An 18,305-nucleotide genomic window follows, 5' to 3' on the forward strand; every position below is an offset into this window, starting at 1 on the left:
GAATAAGTACAATTTATTATTTATATTGTATACAAACAAGTATATGAATTAATTGTATTTGCTTGAGTCTAAAATATACAAATAGGCAATGTGTCATTCAATGCAAATGTAGCGTTATAATTTGTATGTCAAATTTATCATTTGTATATAAACAGGTACCATTTATATGCGTATGGTTCAAGTTGTATAAACATGTATCACTTGATACAAATGTAAAATTTATATTTGTATAATTTATCACTTGTATTATTCAATTTGTATCAATAAAATACAATTCATATCAATGAATATAAATATAAATATTCGTAAAAAGAAAATAACAATTCTTTTTTCAATTGTTTAAGAGTACAAATGATGTTGTCAACTATAATTTTAAATACAAATAAATAAAAAATAAAATTACAGATATCATAGACGATCAACTTACAATAAAAATATAAAACAGTTCTTTAAAATACAAATGCGTCCACGAAAATAGAAAACAAATGCAAATATAAATACAAACAAACAAAAACACAAAATACAAATTCAATATGCGGTAAACTATAAAATACGAAATAATTTTTTTAAAATAAATGTGTGAATTGTATAAAATCTAGGTGATGGTGTGAACTATAAAATACAAATACAAGTGCGAACTATAAAATACAAATCAATGTGAATTATAAAATACAAATACAAACGTATAATACAAAATACAAGTGCGAACTATAAAATAAATACAAATACAATTATATCAACAGTTACAAAAATAAAAATGATGGTACAAATACAAATACAATAAGTGATAGTAGTATTTTTATTATCATTCATGGCTTGTTCTTGACGTAGCCATATTTTCTAAAATACAAAAAGTATCAAATAGAACAAAATAAATGAGAAAGAAAATGTACAAAAAGAAACAAACCCAAAAAAAAAAGGAGAAATAAGAGTTTGAGATAGAAGAGAGGAAAAAAATAAAATAAAGAAACATAAAAAAAAACATAGGAAAAAAAGATGAAAAAAAAAGAAATAATGGGAAAAGGAAAAATAAAAGGAAAAAATAAAAAAGATACAAAAAAGAAAAAAAAAGAAGAAAGAGAAATAGAAGTTAAAGATAGAAGAGAGGAAGAAATGAAAACAAAGAATCGAAAAAGAAAATGAAAACGAAAATAGAAAAATTAATCAAAAAGTAAAAGAAAAATAAAAAAAAAGAGAAAAAAATGATGGTGAATACAAATATAATGATTGTTTATCATGTTTTCGTCATCATCTATGACTTCTACTCAAATTAGTCATATTTTTCAAAAATACAAAAAATTATAAAAAGAAAAAAATGAGAAAGGAAAAAAATGAAAAAAAAGAGAAAAAAGAAAATAAAAAGGAAAAAAAGGAAAAAGAAAAAGAAAAAAATAAAGAAAAGTGAAGCTAGAGATAGAAGAGATGAAAAAAAAAAGAAAAAAAAAAGAGAAACTATGGATTGTAATATTAAAAGTCAAGTGACACGACCCGAATCAGGGCCTATCCGTGTCGAGTATCTCAATTCTAACCAGGACCCGAGACCACCCCCAATACCTAAACCATTGACTACCCTTCATCCCATGTCGGATGAATTTCGAACATATAACAAAATAAAATAATATAATTTGAAGACATGATAATAAGTCTATAATCAAAATCGAATTCCACAAACAACTACAAACAACTAACCATCCAATGTCAATCCGAATGCCAATGTCAATACCAATATCAATATAAATGCTAACACTAATACCAATATCGTCCATGCCCATAGTAGTCCAACAAAGCCTCTAACCAAAATCAAAGGATATCTAGTCGGGACATGTCCCCGACCATAGTCAAAACCAAAATCAAAACCAAAGAAATAAAAATGATATAAAGAAGTCCATAGCATGAAAATGGGGTCTTCCGGAGTATGGAAACTCACCACTTCAGTCTAACTCAAAAGTTGTCCCCGAATCATTAAGTCACTGGCAGGAGGAGTGAAAATATGATCGGTTCCTGCATCGCGTGGGGATACAACGCCCGAAGATGGTTCGCGGGGTGAACGCTAGCATGTAACTCAGGGATAAGGATAAAGTAATGCCATCAATCCAAACCAAGCCAAACTAATGCAGATCATATGCAAATACATATTTACCATGCCGGGATAGAGAACAAGGTTTAGCATGTATTTTAAAATCTTAACCTGAATTGTGTTGCTTTACCATCATAAATCCATCCACGGGCTATATGGGTCTAGTGTTACCCCCGAACAGGTTCCAGCGCATGTATTCACATGAATTGGAGATATTATAGATGACCGAAAATTCTCGTGTACCCTTCGACCTCCATGATACATATATTTTAAGTATAGACTTGGGGGATTATCGTGTGCCCCACAAGCATATCGTCACCAATACCAACCTTCATGTCGGCAAACATGAGTTTTCAGTGTCCGTCCTTCGGACTCACACCTTCACGACTAGCAATCATAACCCCCATTATCGCCCACTTAAAACATTTAGCACATAACCAAACCACCAATTTCAGGAGTCAATTATTAAGGCATTATAAGCGGTATTGTCATATCGATTATAGCTTGCAAGCAATGTTACTAGCCAACACTTAGGAGATTCCCATGTACCCCACAGACTCCATTATTAAAATCACTTGGGGAATTTTCGTGTACCTCGCAAGGTTTTCATTATATAATCACTTTGGGATTTTCATATACCCCATAAGATTTTCAAAATCATCCGTAACTATTTAACCATTTATACCATGCATTAGTTTCAAGAAATAAGTCAAATCAAACACTTTGGGAATTCCATTGTACCCTAATTCAAATTTCCACCCTTCTCATAACTACTAACCAATTTTACACCATAGGGTTGGGGTTATAACTACTTCAAAAGTCACAAGTTTAGAGAACGTTATCATTATCAAACTTCACCACCATACCCATGCAACCATATGTTCAAAACCATACTTAAAACGTAGAAAATCATAATTAAACCATGGGAAAACATTATTCAATCATAAACATTCAAAAACCCCAACCTTTATTTCAAAATAATAATAATACCATGAAAGCCATCCATTAAAACATATGCTTTGAGTAAAATAATAATGAGGGAGGAGTAATATGCCTGAAATTTCAAGAAATTTGGAAGAGATTGCACCCTTAGAACCCTAGATGACCACTTTCTTTGAAACCCTAGCCTTTGCTTCAACAGAGAGTTTGAGAGAGAATTTGAGAGAAAATTTGAGAGTGTTTTATTGGGAATGATGTGTAATGAAGTCTCAAAGTAGGTTTTAAGTCATCGTATCAAAGAGACTTAAAGTGAAAAATGTCCAGAATGCCCCCAACTTAAAGTTGTAGAAAGTTGTCCTTGGTTACGAGTTGATCCATTGACTCATCACCACATCATACGACTCGTAGCCCATCTTACTACTTCATGATCCCACTCTTAACCTGATCCTATGACCTGTAGGGTCTAATCGTGACCAACACAATAAGTTCAGACACTGGACAACCTATGACTTCACCTCACGACTCGTAACCTATCCTCACGGCTCCTAGTGAGACACTCGTACTCAGAGACAAGTCAAGCCACTAAGTTACTGATTTGGTTAAGGTTTGCCATAACGACTCATCACCACCCTTAACGACTCATCACCACCAAGTCGTAGCCAAGATAGAAAATTCAACAACCATCTACTGAAAACCCTACGACTAAGCTCACCTGACCTGTCAAGACACCATATAACTCGTATGGTCAAGTCATAATCAAGGCAGTGGGCTAAAAGATTAGGAAATTTCCAAGGAACAAAAATTCGGGGTGTTTCCTCAAGTTAGGGCCACTCCTAATTTGTTTAAATGTAGACTATTTTCTGTAAGTGCCTCATAAAATTATTTTTTTTATAGAAAATAGTCAACCCCCCTGTAATGCCCCGAGTTTGTACCCCGAACGCTACATGGTGCTAGTGACCCCAATGGACCACCAGCTAACCCATGACTGATATCTGTTATTAGAACTGGATAATAATACTAAAATAAATGCAGAATTAAGCTGGATTGCCATAAGGTTCAAAATCTAAATACTGATAAATAATAATATTTGGTAAAAATGTCTGAAAACTAAACACCGTTTGAACTGGTCTAGTCTGAAAAGCCTCGAACTGAACTGTCTAAATATGGAGTTAATGGGACAAACCCCCAACTAACTCCAACTGCTGAACTATTGATAAACTGATAATCAAAATAAAAGCATGCCCTCGATAGATGAGGACTCACTACTGAAACTGCTGCTGATAGTCTAGGCTGCTAAGTACAAATAGGAGCCCGTGCGTTTGAACCTATGATATAAGACATCATAGCACAAAAGAAAGGTATGTGTCAGTACTTTAAATGTACTGGTATGCTAAGTGAGGTGGGCTGATATGCATGGGTTAATATACATGAACAATAACTGACTGAGTAACATGAACATAACTGAATAAGAGAACATGCATAAATACATAAACTATAACTGAGATCATGTTAATACTGATTACGGAGTTCTGAATACTAATTAACTGATATCTGAGTTTACTAATATTGTAATATTGATAACTGAGTGACTATTTCTGACAATCCTAGTTCTGTAAAACTGATTTTGAGTTCTATACTGAGCCCGTATGTCTGAACCTATGATATAAGACATCATAGCACAAAAGAAATTTGTACGTCGGTACTTTAAATGTACTGGTATGCTAAGTGAAGTAGACTGATATGCATGGGTTCATATGCATGAATAATAATTGACTAAGTAACATAAACACAACTGAATTAGAGAACATGCATAAATACATAAACTGTAATGAGATCATGTTAACACTGGTTACTGAGTTTTAAATACTGATTAACTGATATCTGAGTTTACTAATACGGTAATACTAATAATTGAGTAACTATTTCTGATAGTCCTATTTTTGTATAACTAATTCTGAGTTCTATACTGAGCTGGGTGACTGTGTCTGGCAGTCCTGATTCTGTAGAACTGAACTGCATTTTAAACTAAGACTAAAACTGAAATTGTGGGAGAAAATCATCTAACCGACATACCCCAAATCTGAGTTGATAGGGGTCCAACTTGTGACCTCAGTTGAAAGGATGCTAGTATCGTGCCACAGGTACTAACACTGGCTTTAGAGTCAGTCCTAATCTAGTGGGTGACCCCTGAGATCAGTCCTAACTAGTGGGTGATCCCGGAGAATGTCAGTCCTATCTAACGGGTGACATCTCATAACCTACACTGGCTACGTAGTTTTGGAACTTAGGGATTACTTCTAGGGACCCAGTCCTAGCTAACGGGTGAGATCTCCATCCCTAGGCTTACTCGGTGCTGAATCTTACTCCCAACTGAAAGACACTACACTGAGTATACTGAACAGGACTGGACTGATACTAGAGATTACTGAGTTTTCTTTAGTTCTATAACGGACTGAGAGTACTATTGATCGTGACATGACCGAGATTCTGTAACTGACACTAGCTCTAGGTACACTGCTAAATTATCAGGTATTAAATATCCCTAGAACTCGATAGCATAAAAAGTAAAACATAGTATGATCATAAAGGCATAACAATTCTTGCTTGCTAACAATGCACTCATTTCAACACTCTGTCAAACACTTGATATACATGATCTTGTGCATGAATAGAATCACATATTAACGTGTCATATTTTCACTAGTCAAATCACATAAGCATTTTATCAAACACTTGTAATGCAATAACTTGTACATGAATGGGGAATACACATTAAAATACTATAATGGCATTATCTCATTCTCATTGACAATTCATCAAACACATGAAAAACATACTTGGTTCATTAAATCATAAACACTTAGGGTTAACATGGTTATAATAATAAACTTACAAATTGAAGGGTTTATCTTGAATATCATGTAATTCGACACATACTAGGATCAATTCTTGGAACTTATAATTTAAATCATGAATTCAAACCCAACAATAACATGAACATGAATTCAATTCAACCAAATCATGAAAATCATCAATCTGAGATCTTGCGTATTTAAAAAGGGGTTCTTGGACTTCATGGGTGAAAGGAACCCATAAATGAACACCTAACATACCTTGATGCTTGAGTTAATGAAGGCTGATGGTGAGTTCTTGAATCTTGAACCTTGAATTAGAAGCCCTAGGGTTTTGTTTCTTGAGTAATTTTGAGAATAGTGAATGGATTTTGCCTCTAAAGTGGCTAAAAATCGTGTTTTGGGGGCTGATAGACATGGAAAAATAACCTAAATACCCCTGAGGACGCGGCTTTTTAATGACTGAAAATTGGCCTAGCGACGCGCAGACCGATGCGTCATGTCGAAGGGATCGACACTATGGCCGCGCCGCATCGAGTCCACATCGGTTCACTGGAAATTGCATTGGGAGGTGGGGGAAAATATCCACCGATGCAATAGGCGACGCGGCACGTCGAGATCACATCAGTACACTGGTTTGGACACCTAAACGTGCTTCAAATGATGTTAAAAAACTTCAAAACTCATTTGAGAACACCTACTGATATTCCTGATCATGAAGCAACTTAAAGATCAACATTTAATGGTCGTAAGGATCGCGAAATAAGGTTGTCAACTTATGAAGGCTAAAATAGTTTTAAGTGTAAACACTTAGCTGAAATTTCTAAGTGTGGGACTTCTCTTCAAGATTTAACGGACTGAGTTAAGCTTACAATTTTGCGGGGTCTTACAATATCTCCCCCTTAGGAATATTCATCCTCGAATGAGGCTGCCTAAGCTGAGAAACACTGATAGATTGAGCTTACATACTGAACATGCATATCTGATACACGGAACACCTGACTAAAACTGCTTGTAAGCTGAGTTTTTAAACTGAACATGCATATCTGATGCATGAGTACATGACTGAACTGATTCGTGAATGCATGACTGAATCTGCAATGATAGTGGATACCAAGTTTGTAATTGTAACGTAACATGGAACTAAGCAAATCTAAGGAACACTGTTACCTTAAGCTAAGAATACTAATGAACCTGAGATCATTTACTAAACATACATGAACGGGAATAAGAGAACATAACTGAGCCTGAAATGTGATACATGAATTGAATTGAGCCCTTGAATACATGGCTTACGACTGAGATTGGAACTTGAAGGTCCACCTATGAGTACCTACTACTCCAAACTGCATTCTTTACGTGAAGAGAAGATGGAAGGTTTAGGTCATGAAAGCTTGGGGGATTGTAGTGCATCTCTCCCCTGGGACTTTATGTCCCCTGAAGAATGCTGACTTGGCTGAGATACTGAGGAAGAGATGAGATGATGCACAGGTCATCTACGAACTAAATCATTACTGGATATCAGGGATCTAAAACTGAGGCATGATACATGAACTGGGCTGAACTCGTAACTACTAGGATGCTCTATCTTGGAATAGTCATATTCACGAAACTTTGGATAGTATGACTGGGTGGATAGATGGGAAAATCGTACGAGCCTGTCCACCTGACTGCTAAACTGAATTCCTGGCTTTACGGACTAACTCATACTGAAAACTTATACTCAACTAGAGTATTTCTTGTCTCTCTTTCTATAAAGCTCTTCTGACTTTAGGGAGCAAGGAATCTTGGCATGGTCTAAACAAGATATCTAAATAGGAGATCACCACATGGCTAAAATTCTGTAACATGGAGCAAGGCCTACGAAACATCATCTAAGATAAAGTTACTAAGCCTTATGCACTGCAACTACTAACTTGTAACTTTAGCCCCATTTCTTAACTATTCCCTCAACTATAATTTGTACTTCCACACCACGTTTCACTTGAGCCTACTGAAAATATTCACATGGGCGTTGGGCACGAATGCATAAACATACTAACTTGTCTGATTAATTGAATGTCTGATAGCTGAATACTGGGCATGTAAGACTAAACTGTACTTAATCTGGATTGAAACTGTAGAGTATTATGCATATAAGGTAAGGACTGACTGAGTAACATGAGATAACTGAGCATGAATTTGTGAAAACTGTATTATTTAAGAATGCAAGACAAAGCGTATACCATTATTCTAAAATAGTCTATAAACTGAGGTACTAAAATACTGATAACTGAATAACTGATAACTGTACACTATGGTTAAGCAAACCTAAAACTGAACTGAGTTACTAATCTGATTACTCGACTGGGATGGTGACTGAGACTGTATCTAAGACGGTAACTAAGACTGTAACTTAGACCATAACTGAAACTATAACTGAGATTCATACTGGAACTGAATACTGGGTTCTGATAACTATGCGATGGATACTGACATAAATTGAGGATCCGAATAGACACTCACATTTGACATTTTCTAAACTTCTCATCTCATGACAAAATTCGATTTCCCCCGTCAACCACTAAGTACAACTTCTTGCTAGCCATTTACTTAGCACATTAAGCAGACATTTAGGCCTATTTTCATAACTACAGCCTTGTGTAAAACTAGTATTCAATAATCTTTTCTTAACATAAAATATTTACGCTCTCCCTTCCAAGCAACTACTTATTACTACATCATTTCATAAGGAGAGTTTACTAAAGGGTTAAAACATGAGGACCTGAAGCATTAAAGGCACTATACCAAACTTGATACTTAAATAGGCCTGAGGAATAGGACATTAACATCTGAATTTTATCAAGAGATCTAAACTGATGATTTACATGACAAAATCTAAATTTAGCTGATCATTAGGAGTATAGCATAAGTCATGGGAACTGAGCACATTGTAAAGCATGACATGAGTACATGAGTCATGAGCTGCATGACCTGAGTTTGGAGTTTTTGTATTCATAACACTGAGTGAACTGGAACTGCTCATACTAGGAACTGTGAGCGTAAATAATTTTGGTTAATGTGCACGAATATGAGCTATGATCATAAAGTTGACATGTAAGGCATGGGTAGTTATCATGATAGTTGAAGTACAAAAATTTACACTGAGGTAAGGACGGGTTGGGCATCAACCTCTCCCATTGCTTTTCTACACATACCGATATTACTACTAAAATCTAAAAATCTGACTTGGTTACTGGTTCTACCATCTCCCCCTTAGCTTAAAGCCTTGATTGTAAATCTGTGAACCACTTAATAAGCTTTAAACTGAATTAAAACTATGTTACTCTAGAGTCTGAAATAGACATTAAGGAGGGATCTGCTAATATTTTGGGTCTGACACCAAAGTTGACAGCTATATAGGAGTTACAAAGGAGGTGGAGCCTCGGGATCTAACAAAGCATAAACATAAAGATGCAAGACTTATAATATACCCGTAACTAAATCAGGAGAACTTTTCTGATCATGGTGAGGCTGGAGTGCATAAATTCTGTTTGGGTGTTGCCTACTGGTGGCACTGAAAGCGGCACCATACTGATTCGGGCGTCCGGATTGAGCTGAGGGACGATTTTGTTGACTCTGTGAACCCACCTGAGGACACTTTCTGACTCTATGCCCTGGCTTGCCATACCCAACACATATGTCACTGCCAGCTTTACACACACCCTTATGATTCTTACCACATTCCCCACAAAGTGTATGGGTACAACCACTGCTCATACTACTCTGAATTTTGGAGCCTGGCGTCCCATCCCGACGGTCAGTCCTGAACTTTGGTACTGGTGCCCTGACTGAAAGTGGAACTGGGAGCGGTTACTACCCCCTGATCCTGGCTTAGAATTATTTGTTCTAGCTCTCTTATTTTTCCTATGCTCCCATCCCTCACTCTATTGAGTGCAAGTCAAAAGCCTGGATAGGAAAACAGTCTGCAAATTATTTTGAGCAACTACTGAATAAGCTAAGGTAGTGAAAGCAGCTTTGAATTCTGCATGAGAGACACGCTCGTTCAAGGGATCTGCTTAACGGGCTGAGGTGCTGACTGATTTCATTACTTTTTTCGTTAGCTTCTCTGGAAGGTATGTTCTGTAAATGGAAGGAAGAAATAATTTAGACATGCTAACTCGCACGACATGAATGCTGAAAGAAGGGAAACTGTTTCTAAAACACCTTGTAGCCTCATGTCCATAAGTGTGGCACACTACACACCCATGCACAAGACTCTGTTAGGTGCGACTTTCAGACTCCCTAGGACTCTGTTGAACCTTAGGCTCTGATACCAAATTTGTAACACCCTGAGTTTGTACCTCGGACGCTACACGGTGCTAGTGACCCCAATGGACCACCAGTTAACCCATGACTGATATTTAATGTGAGCACTTGATAATAATACTAAAATAAATGTGGAATTAGGCTGAATTGCCATAAGGTTCAAAGTCTAAATACTGATAAATAATAATATCTGGTAAAAATGTCTGAAAACTAAACACTTTTTGAACTTGTCTAGTTTGAAAAGCCTCTAACTAAACTGTCTAAATGTGGAGTTGATGGGACAAGCCCCCAACTAACTCCAACTACTGAACTACTGATAAGCTGATAACCAAAATAAAAGTATGCCCTCGATAAATAAAAACTCACTACTGAAACTGTTGTTGATAGTCCGGGCTGTTAAGTACGATAAGGAGCCCATGCATCTGAACCTTTGATATAAGGCATCATAGCACAACAGAAAGGTATGCGTCAGTACTTTAAATATACTAGTATGCTAAGTGAGGTAGGCTGATATGCATGGGTTCATATGCATGAACAATAACTGACTGAGTAACATGAACATAACTGAATGAGAGAACATGCATGAATATATAAACTCTAACTATGATCATGTTAACATTGGTTACTGAGTTCTGAATACTGATTAACTGATATCTAAGTTTACACTAATACTATAATACTGATAACTAAGTGACTATTTTTGACTATCCTGGCTCTGTAGAACTAATTCTGAGTTCTATATTGAGCTGGATAACTGTGTCTAACAGTCCTGATTCTATAGAACTGAATTGAGTTCTAAACTGAGGCTGAAACTGAAATTGTGGGAGAAAATCATTTAATCGAATGCCCCAAATCTGAGATGATAGGGGTCCAACCTGTGACCCCAGTTGGAAGGGTGCTAATACTGTGCCACGGGTACTAACACTGGCTGTGGAGTCAATCTTAATCTAGCGGGTGACCCCTAAGATCAGTCCTAACTAGCGGGTGATCCCGAAGAATGTCAGTCCTATCTAACGGATGACATCTCAGAACCTATGTTGGCTACGTAGTTCTGAAACTTAGGGATTACTTCTAGGGACCCAGTCCTAGCTAACGGGTGAGACCCCATCCCTAAGCTCACTCGATGCTGAATCCTACTCCTAACTGAAAGACACTGAACTGAGTATACTGAACAGGACTGGACTGATACTTGAGATTACTGAGTTTTCTTGAGTTCTGTAACTGACTGAGAGTAATACTAATCGTGACATGACTAAGATTTTGTAACTGACACTAGCTCTAGGTACACTGCTAAATTATCAGGTATTAAATATCCCTAGAACTCGATAGCATAAAAAGTAAAACATAGCATGATCATAAAGGCATAACAATACTTGCTTGCTAACAATGCACTTATTTAGACACTCTGTCAAACACTTGATATACATGATCTTGTGCATGAATGAAATCACATATTAACGTGTCATGTTTTCACTAGTCAAATTACATAAGCATTTTATCAAACAGTTGTAATGCAATAACTTGTACATGAATGGGGAATACATATTAGCATGCTATAATGACATTATCTCATTCTCATAGACAATTCATCAAACACATGGAAAGCATACTTGGTTCATTAAATCATAAACACTTAGAGTTAACATGGTTACAACAATCAACTTGCAAATTGAAGGGTTTATCTTGAATATCATGTAACTTGACACATACTAGGATCAATTCTTGGAACTTATAATTTAAATCATGGATTCAAACCCAACAATAACATGAACATAAATTTAATTCAATCAAATCATGAAAATCATAAATCTGAGATCTTGCGTATTTAAAAAGGGGTTCTTGGACTTCATGGGTGAAAGGAACCCATGAATGAACACCTAACATACCTTGATGCTTGAATTAATGAAGGCTGATGGTGTTTTCTTGAACTTTGAATTAGAAGCCCTAGGGTTTTGTTTCTTGAATAATTTTGATACTTGTGAATGGATTTTGCCTCTAAAGTGGTTAAACCTCGTGCTTTGGGGGCTGATAGACGTGGAAAAATAACCCAAATACCCCTAAAGACGTGGCTTTTTAATGACTGAAAACTGGCCTAGCGACGCACAGACCGATGCGCCCCGTCAAAGGGATCGGCGCTATGGATGCCGCGTCTCATCGAGTCCACGTCGGTTCACTGAAAATTGCACTGGGAGCTGGATAAATATATTTATCGACGTGATAGGCGACGCGACACATCGAGATCGTTTTGGTACACTAGTTTGGTCTTCCAAACGTGCTTCAAACGATGTTCAAAAAATTCAAAACTCGTCCGAGAACACCTACTAAAATTCCTGATCATGAAGCAACTTAAAGATCAACATTTAATGGCCGTAAGGGGCGCCAAATAAGCTTGCCAACTTATGAAGGCTACAATAATTCTAAGTGTAAACACTTAACTGAAATTTCTAAGTCTGGGACCTCTCTTCATGCTTTAACGGCCTGAGTTAAGCTTAGAATTTTGCGGGGTCTTACACCTCCCAAATCTATTACCGAATAACCTATTACACACCTATAATTCACGGGGTCCTACTACTCATCTAAACCTTTTTTGTAAAGTGGAATATATACTTTCTTAAAAAGCCATATCCAAGTTTGTACTAGGTGGTGCATTGCATACGCGTCGCCACATAATACTACTTTTTTTTAAAAAAAATTATTTTTTTATTTGATTATTTTCTTTTTTATTTTCCTTTCCTCCCCTTTTTATTTTTTTTTTGAGTAAAAAATATTAAAATAAAGGTCAGTTTGAGAGGACAGTAATGAAACTCAAAGATTTACAATGCAAGTTAGGTGAAGTAAAAAACTTAATGAGAGAAAGACAAAAAAAGGGTAGCTCAACGACGTCGTTGGAGTTGAATGAATTGAAGTGGTGCTTCTCCGCTAAGATGAAGCAAAGCATCAGTTCTAGAGTAATAATTGAGGAAAAAATTGACATTGAGGATGATTAAATTGAAGGAATAAGAAAAATTATGAGGATTTAGTTAGGGTTTATAAGCGCTAGGTACAATATTTGAGGCAAACTCATGAAAATTAAAAATATAAAAATGGATTCTTGAAAAAATATAAACTGAACATTGATGAATAATAGATAAAAATCTCAAAAAACTAAGAAAGATTCTTGATTTAGTGAAGAGATAGCAATTATAATAAGTGTAGATCCATAAATCACTTTCTATTTAAATCCACACAAATTTTAACGTAAATATCCATGGGATTGATGTATCATAGTGTGTTGTGCAAATTTAGATATGAAATTAATGACGATTTGAAATTTTTCGACCACATAAATTATAGTTTATTTGATGAATATTTGGTGATTTAGATGTTGGTTTATATAGTGTTAACAATTATGGGTAATGGTGAAGCAATATATGAAGAAAATGTCATAACATGGGAGAGGAGATGGGGTTTCTATGGTGATAGTGATTTAGTTATGGTGATGGAGATGTATAGGTGGGTGGATTGTTGAGTGATGAGAAAAAGAGGGAGAAAAGAAAAAAGAAACAAAAACAGAAAAGTAAAGAGAAGAAAATAAAAAATAAAAGTTAAAAATAATATATATATATATATATTTATTTTTTAGCAATTTTCTTCACTTTCACATCTTTTGAAGAGAGTGAACACACTTTCTATGCCATGTCATCATCCAAGAGTATATTAATTCCACTTTAAAATAGTTCAAGGAGGTACCCCGTGAAGTATAAGTGTATAGTTGAAAATCTGATAATAGGTTTGCGGGGCATTTGACAATTTTCTCATTTTTTTAAAGAAATTATTTCCTTTGTACCGAACACCTTACAAGTCACAAAATATTCTCTCACAAATAATTGCATTCGAAATTACTTGTGTGATTAATTATTTGATTATTTCAATATACCGAGTGTTATATTTTATTTAATTACTATTGAAAAATTAATATGAACGTTCATGCGACCAAAAAAGATTTACTCAAAAATATATTTTGGAAAAAATGAAGTTGAGTATACATTACACTTCTCAAACTTCAATTATGAAATTACACTCGTAGATGTTCATTAGGTATGTATGTTATATACTCTCGGGCCACATATTACATGTACTAGATGAAAAAATCCGTGCTAAGTGCATGCCCAATAACCCAAGCGAAAAACATACAATGAAAATGTTATTGAATAAGCAGGAGTCCTTGTTGGGTTCATAGTAGATGAAAGAAGTGTGAATGAAAAAATGGAGAGTAAAAGGGTGGAGGGAAGGAGACACTAAAAATAAAAAGTGTACTCCTAAATTGACAAGTTTACTCTTTCTCCCACATTGGTGGAAGACGAGAACTTGAGAGTGTTTATATTGAGAACCACTAACTCCACATGGATAGTGAGGCAAGAACTAGATGATACCTCACGTTGTCGTCGTCGTCGCTTGCTCGGCTCGGCTTTGGCTTCGGATTCGGATTGGGATTTGTCAAATGATCGATCGATGAGATCTATCTTTTTGGACAATCTTTATTTGAATTTTGAAAAATGCCAAAGGGAATAACACAGTAAACATTTTTTCTGTGTTTGATACTCTATTTATATGCATTTTGGTAATGTTTTTTTGAATTGATGCGTTGTTTCAGTGAACGTTGAACAGATGCACTGTTACAGTAAACAGATGCACTATTCCAGTGAACAGATGCACTGTTACAGTAAAAAGATGCACTGTTACAGTAAACAGATGCACTGTTACAGTAACAGATGCACTGTTCCAGTGAACTAGCGCACTGTTTCGCGAAATGGTGTAATTTTCAGCAAAAATACTGTACTATTTTGGGGAAAAATAGCCATGCAATTTTAGAATAGTCGCACCTCTAAGTTGAACCAATGCCACCTTTTTGAACAAGCATGTTATGGCTATAAAAACCTGCCTTCTTCCACAGGTTTGATGCAATGAAATTTTCAGAATAAAAACTCTCTTCTTTTCTTTACAAATATTCTGTGTGATCAATCAGAGCGTTCTATGCATTCGAAGAATCCGTCTATTTGAGGTACCGCTATAGTCGGATTGAAGGCCATTTTATCCTGAGAGAAAAAATTTCACAACCTCGGGTACAGTAAGGGGAATTATTTCCTTAAGAAAATTCCATGAATTAGGACGACTTGGCCTATTCAATTTCTGCTTCATCTTATTTTTCCTGAAAAATAAATACACCTCTTGGAAAGGTCATTTTGATCTTGTGTTGAGGGTATTTGATACTTTATTGTGTTCTTGTTTATACTTGAACTCTAGTTGATGTTGTTGTAATATACAGATTCTGCATACCCAATCATATTGTGGGAAATAACAATCTTAAGGAAAAAACCTACAGAATCTGTATTACTTATTTTTGGAGATTAAAGCTTAAGCTTTCTACTCCGCTTGAATTTAACTAGTGATTAGAAGACATAAAATCTTCATCACAAGTTAAGATTCACTCGGTTGACGATTCGAAGTAATAAAAACTTCATCGTTAACTAGAAACAAGAAGAAGAGTTTAAAGTTATTTAACTTTATAAATAGTATTCTGAAAAATTACTAAGTCTTCTGTCTTGTGGTGACAGAAAAAATGACAACTGAAAGTCAAATGCATGATGTGGCTACGACTGTGGGGGCAAACAATATTGCTTCATCAAGCCTCACAAATGCTCCGCCAACAATGACACTGGTGGAGAAGCCCGAAAATATTTTGGGCATTGACTTCAAGCGGTGGCAGCAAAAGATATTTTGTTACCTCACCACTTTATGTCTGCAACGGTTCACTAGTAAAGATGCTCCTGATGTGCCCGAGGAAACCTCGAAGAAAGATTGTTTCGTTAGTATAGAAGCTTGGAAACATTCGGACTTCCTTTGCAAGAATTATATTTTGAGTGGTCTCCAAGACGACCTCTACAATGTTTATAGTGGAGCCAAGACATCAAAGGAACTGTGGGGAGCACTTGAATGAAATATAAGACGGAGGATGCGGGAATTAAGAAATTCCTTGTTGCACGGTTTTTGGACTTCAAAATGATAGATAGCAAATCTGTTGTCTCTCAAGTACAGGAGTTGCAAGTCATCATACATGTTCTCCTAGAAGAAGGTATATCTTTGAAAAATACCTTAGTTGAACTAATTAAAAATGTCATTAATACTCACATAGACTGTTTTGTAGGTTTAATTGTGAATGATGCTTTCCAAATAGCAGCGATAGTTGACAAGATACCACCTTTGTGGAAAGACTTCAAAAACTACTTAAAGCATAAGCTCAAGGAGATGACTGTTGAAGATCTTATTGTCCGACTTCGTATTGAAGAGGACAATAAAGCTGCCGAAAGAAGGTCAAAGGGGAATTCTACAATTAATGGAGCACATATTGTAGAAGATAATCAAAACAATTCGAAGAAAAGAAAGAAATTTGAACATGGAAGCAATAAACCCAAGAAAAAGCTCAAGGGAAAATGCTTCGATTATGACAAAATTGGCCACAAGTCCACAGATTGTCGAGCCCCGAAGAAAGGCAAGAAAAAGGATCAAGCAAATATGATTGAATCTAACAAAGAATGAGATGATTTGTGTGCTGTGTTCTCAGAATGCAACTTGGTGGGGAATCCTCGCGAATAGTGGATGGATTCTGGTGCCATCTGTTATGTATGTGCCAACAAGGAGTTGTTTTCGTCATTTGCTCCGGCTCAAGCAAAAGAAATGATCTACATAGCTAAATCCGCTACTGCTAAGGTGGAGGGAACAGGAAAAATTTGTTTAAAGATGACTTCCGGCAAGGTCTTGACACTGAACAATGTGTTATATGTTCCGGAGTTGTGTAGGAACTTAATTTCTGTTTCACTCCTAGATAAGAACGGATTCAAATGTGTAATCGTTTTTGGAAAAATTGTAATTTGCAAAGGAGAAATGTATGTAGGAAAAGGCTATCTGACCGAAGGCTTTTATAAGATGAATGTAATGACTGTTGAAATAAATAAAAGTTCAAATTCTTCTTATTTGCTTGAGTTTTATGATTTGTGACATGAACGTTTAGGCCATGTTAATTACAAAATATTACGAAAACTGATTAACTTAGAAGTTTTGCCAAACTTTGAGTGCAATAAATCAAAGTGTCAAACGTGTGTGGAATCAATGAATGCAAAGCATCCTTATAAGTCCGTTGAAAGGAATTCCAATCCCTTAGACTTAATACACACTGACATTTGTGATATGATGTCAACACTATCATGTGGTGGGAAAAAGTATTTCATAACTTTTATTGACGATTGCACTAGATACTATTATGTCTACTTGCTAAATAGTAAGGATGAAAAAATAGATGAATTTAGGAAATATAAAACTGAAGTTGAAAATCAGTTAGACAAAAAGATCAAAATGATAAGAAGTGAAAGGGACGGAGAATTTGAATCTCCCTTTGCGCAAATATATGTAGAGAATGGAATAATCCATCAAACTACGACCCCATATTCACCTCAATCTAATAGAATTGCGGAAAGGAAAAACCAAACTTTGAAGGAAATGATGAATGCCTTACTTATAAGTTCTGGTTTACCGCAAAACTTATGGAGAGAGGCTATCCTTACGGCCAATCGTATACTCAACAGAGTTCCCCATAGTAAGACACAATTAATTCCTTACGAAAAATGGAAAGGAAGGAAACCCAACTTGAAATATTTCAAAGTATGGGGGTGTTTAGCGAAGGTTTAAGTTGCTATACCTAAAAGGGTTAAGATAGGACCTAAAACGGTGGACTGCGTGTTCATAGGATATGCAAAAGGTAGTAAAGCATGCCGATTTTTGGTTCATAAACCCAAACATACAGATATTAATGAAAATACGGTAATTGAATCAGACAATGCTGAATTCTTTGAAAATATTTACCCGTATAAAACTAGACATGAACAGTCTAGTGGAGGATCTAAACGACCTCGAGATGAACCAAATGAGAATATACATAATGAAGAAAATCCAAGATGTAGTACACGTCAAAGAACGTCAATTTCGTTTGAATCGGATTTTATAACATTTCTCTTAGAAAATGAGCCTCAAATATTTAAAGAAGCGATGTCGTCGTCAGACTCATCCTTTTGGAAAGAGGCAGTCAATAGTGAGAT

This window comes from Capsicum annuum, chromosome 3, assembly GCF_002878395.1.
Source record: "Capsicum annuum cultivar UCD-10X-F1 chromosome 3, UCD10Xv1.1, whole genome shotgun sequence".
NCBI classification, from domain to species: Eukaryota; Viridiplantae; Streptophyta; class Magnoliopsida; order Solanales; family Solanaceae; genus Capsicum; species Capsicum annuum.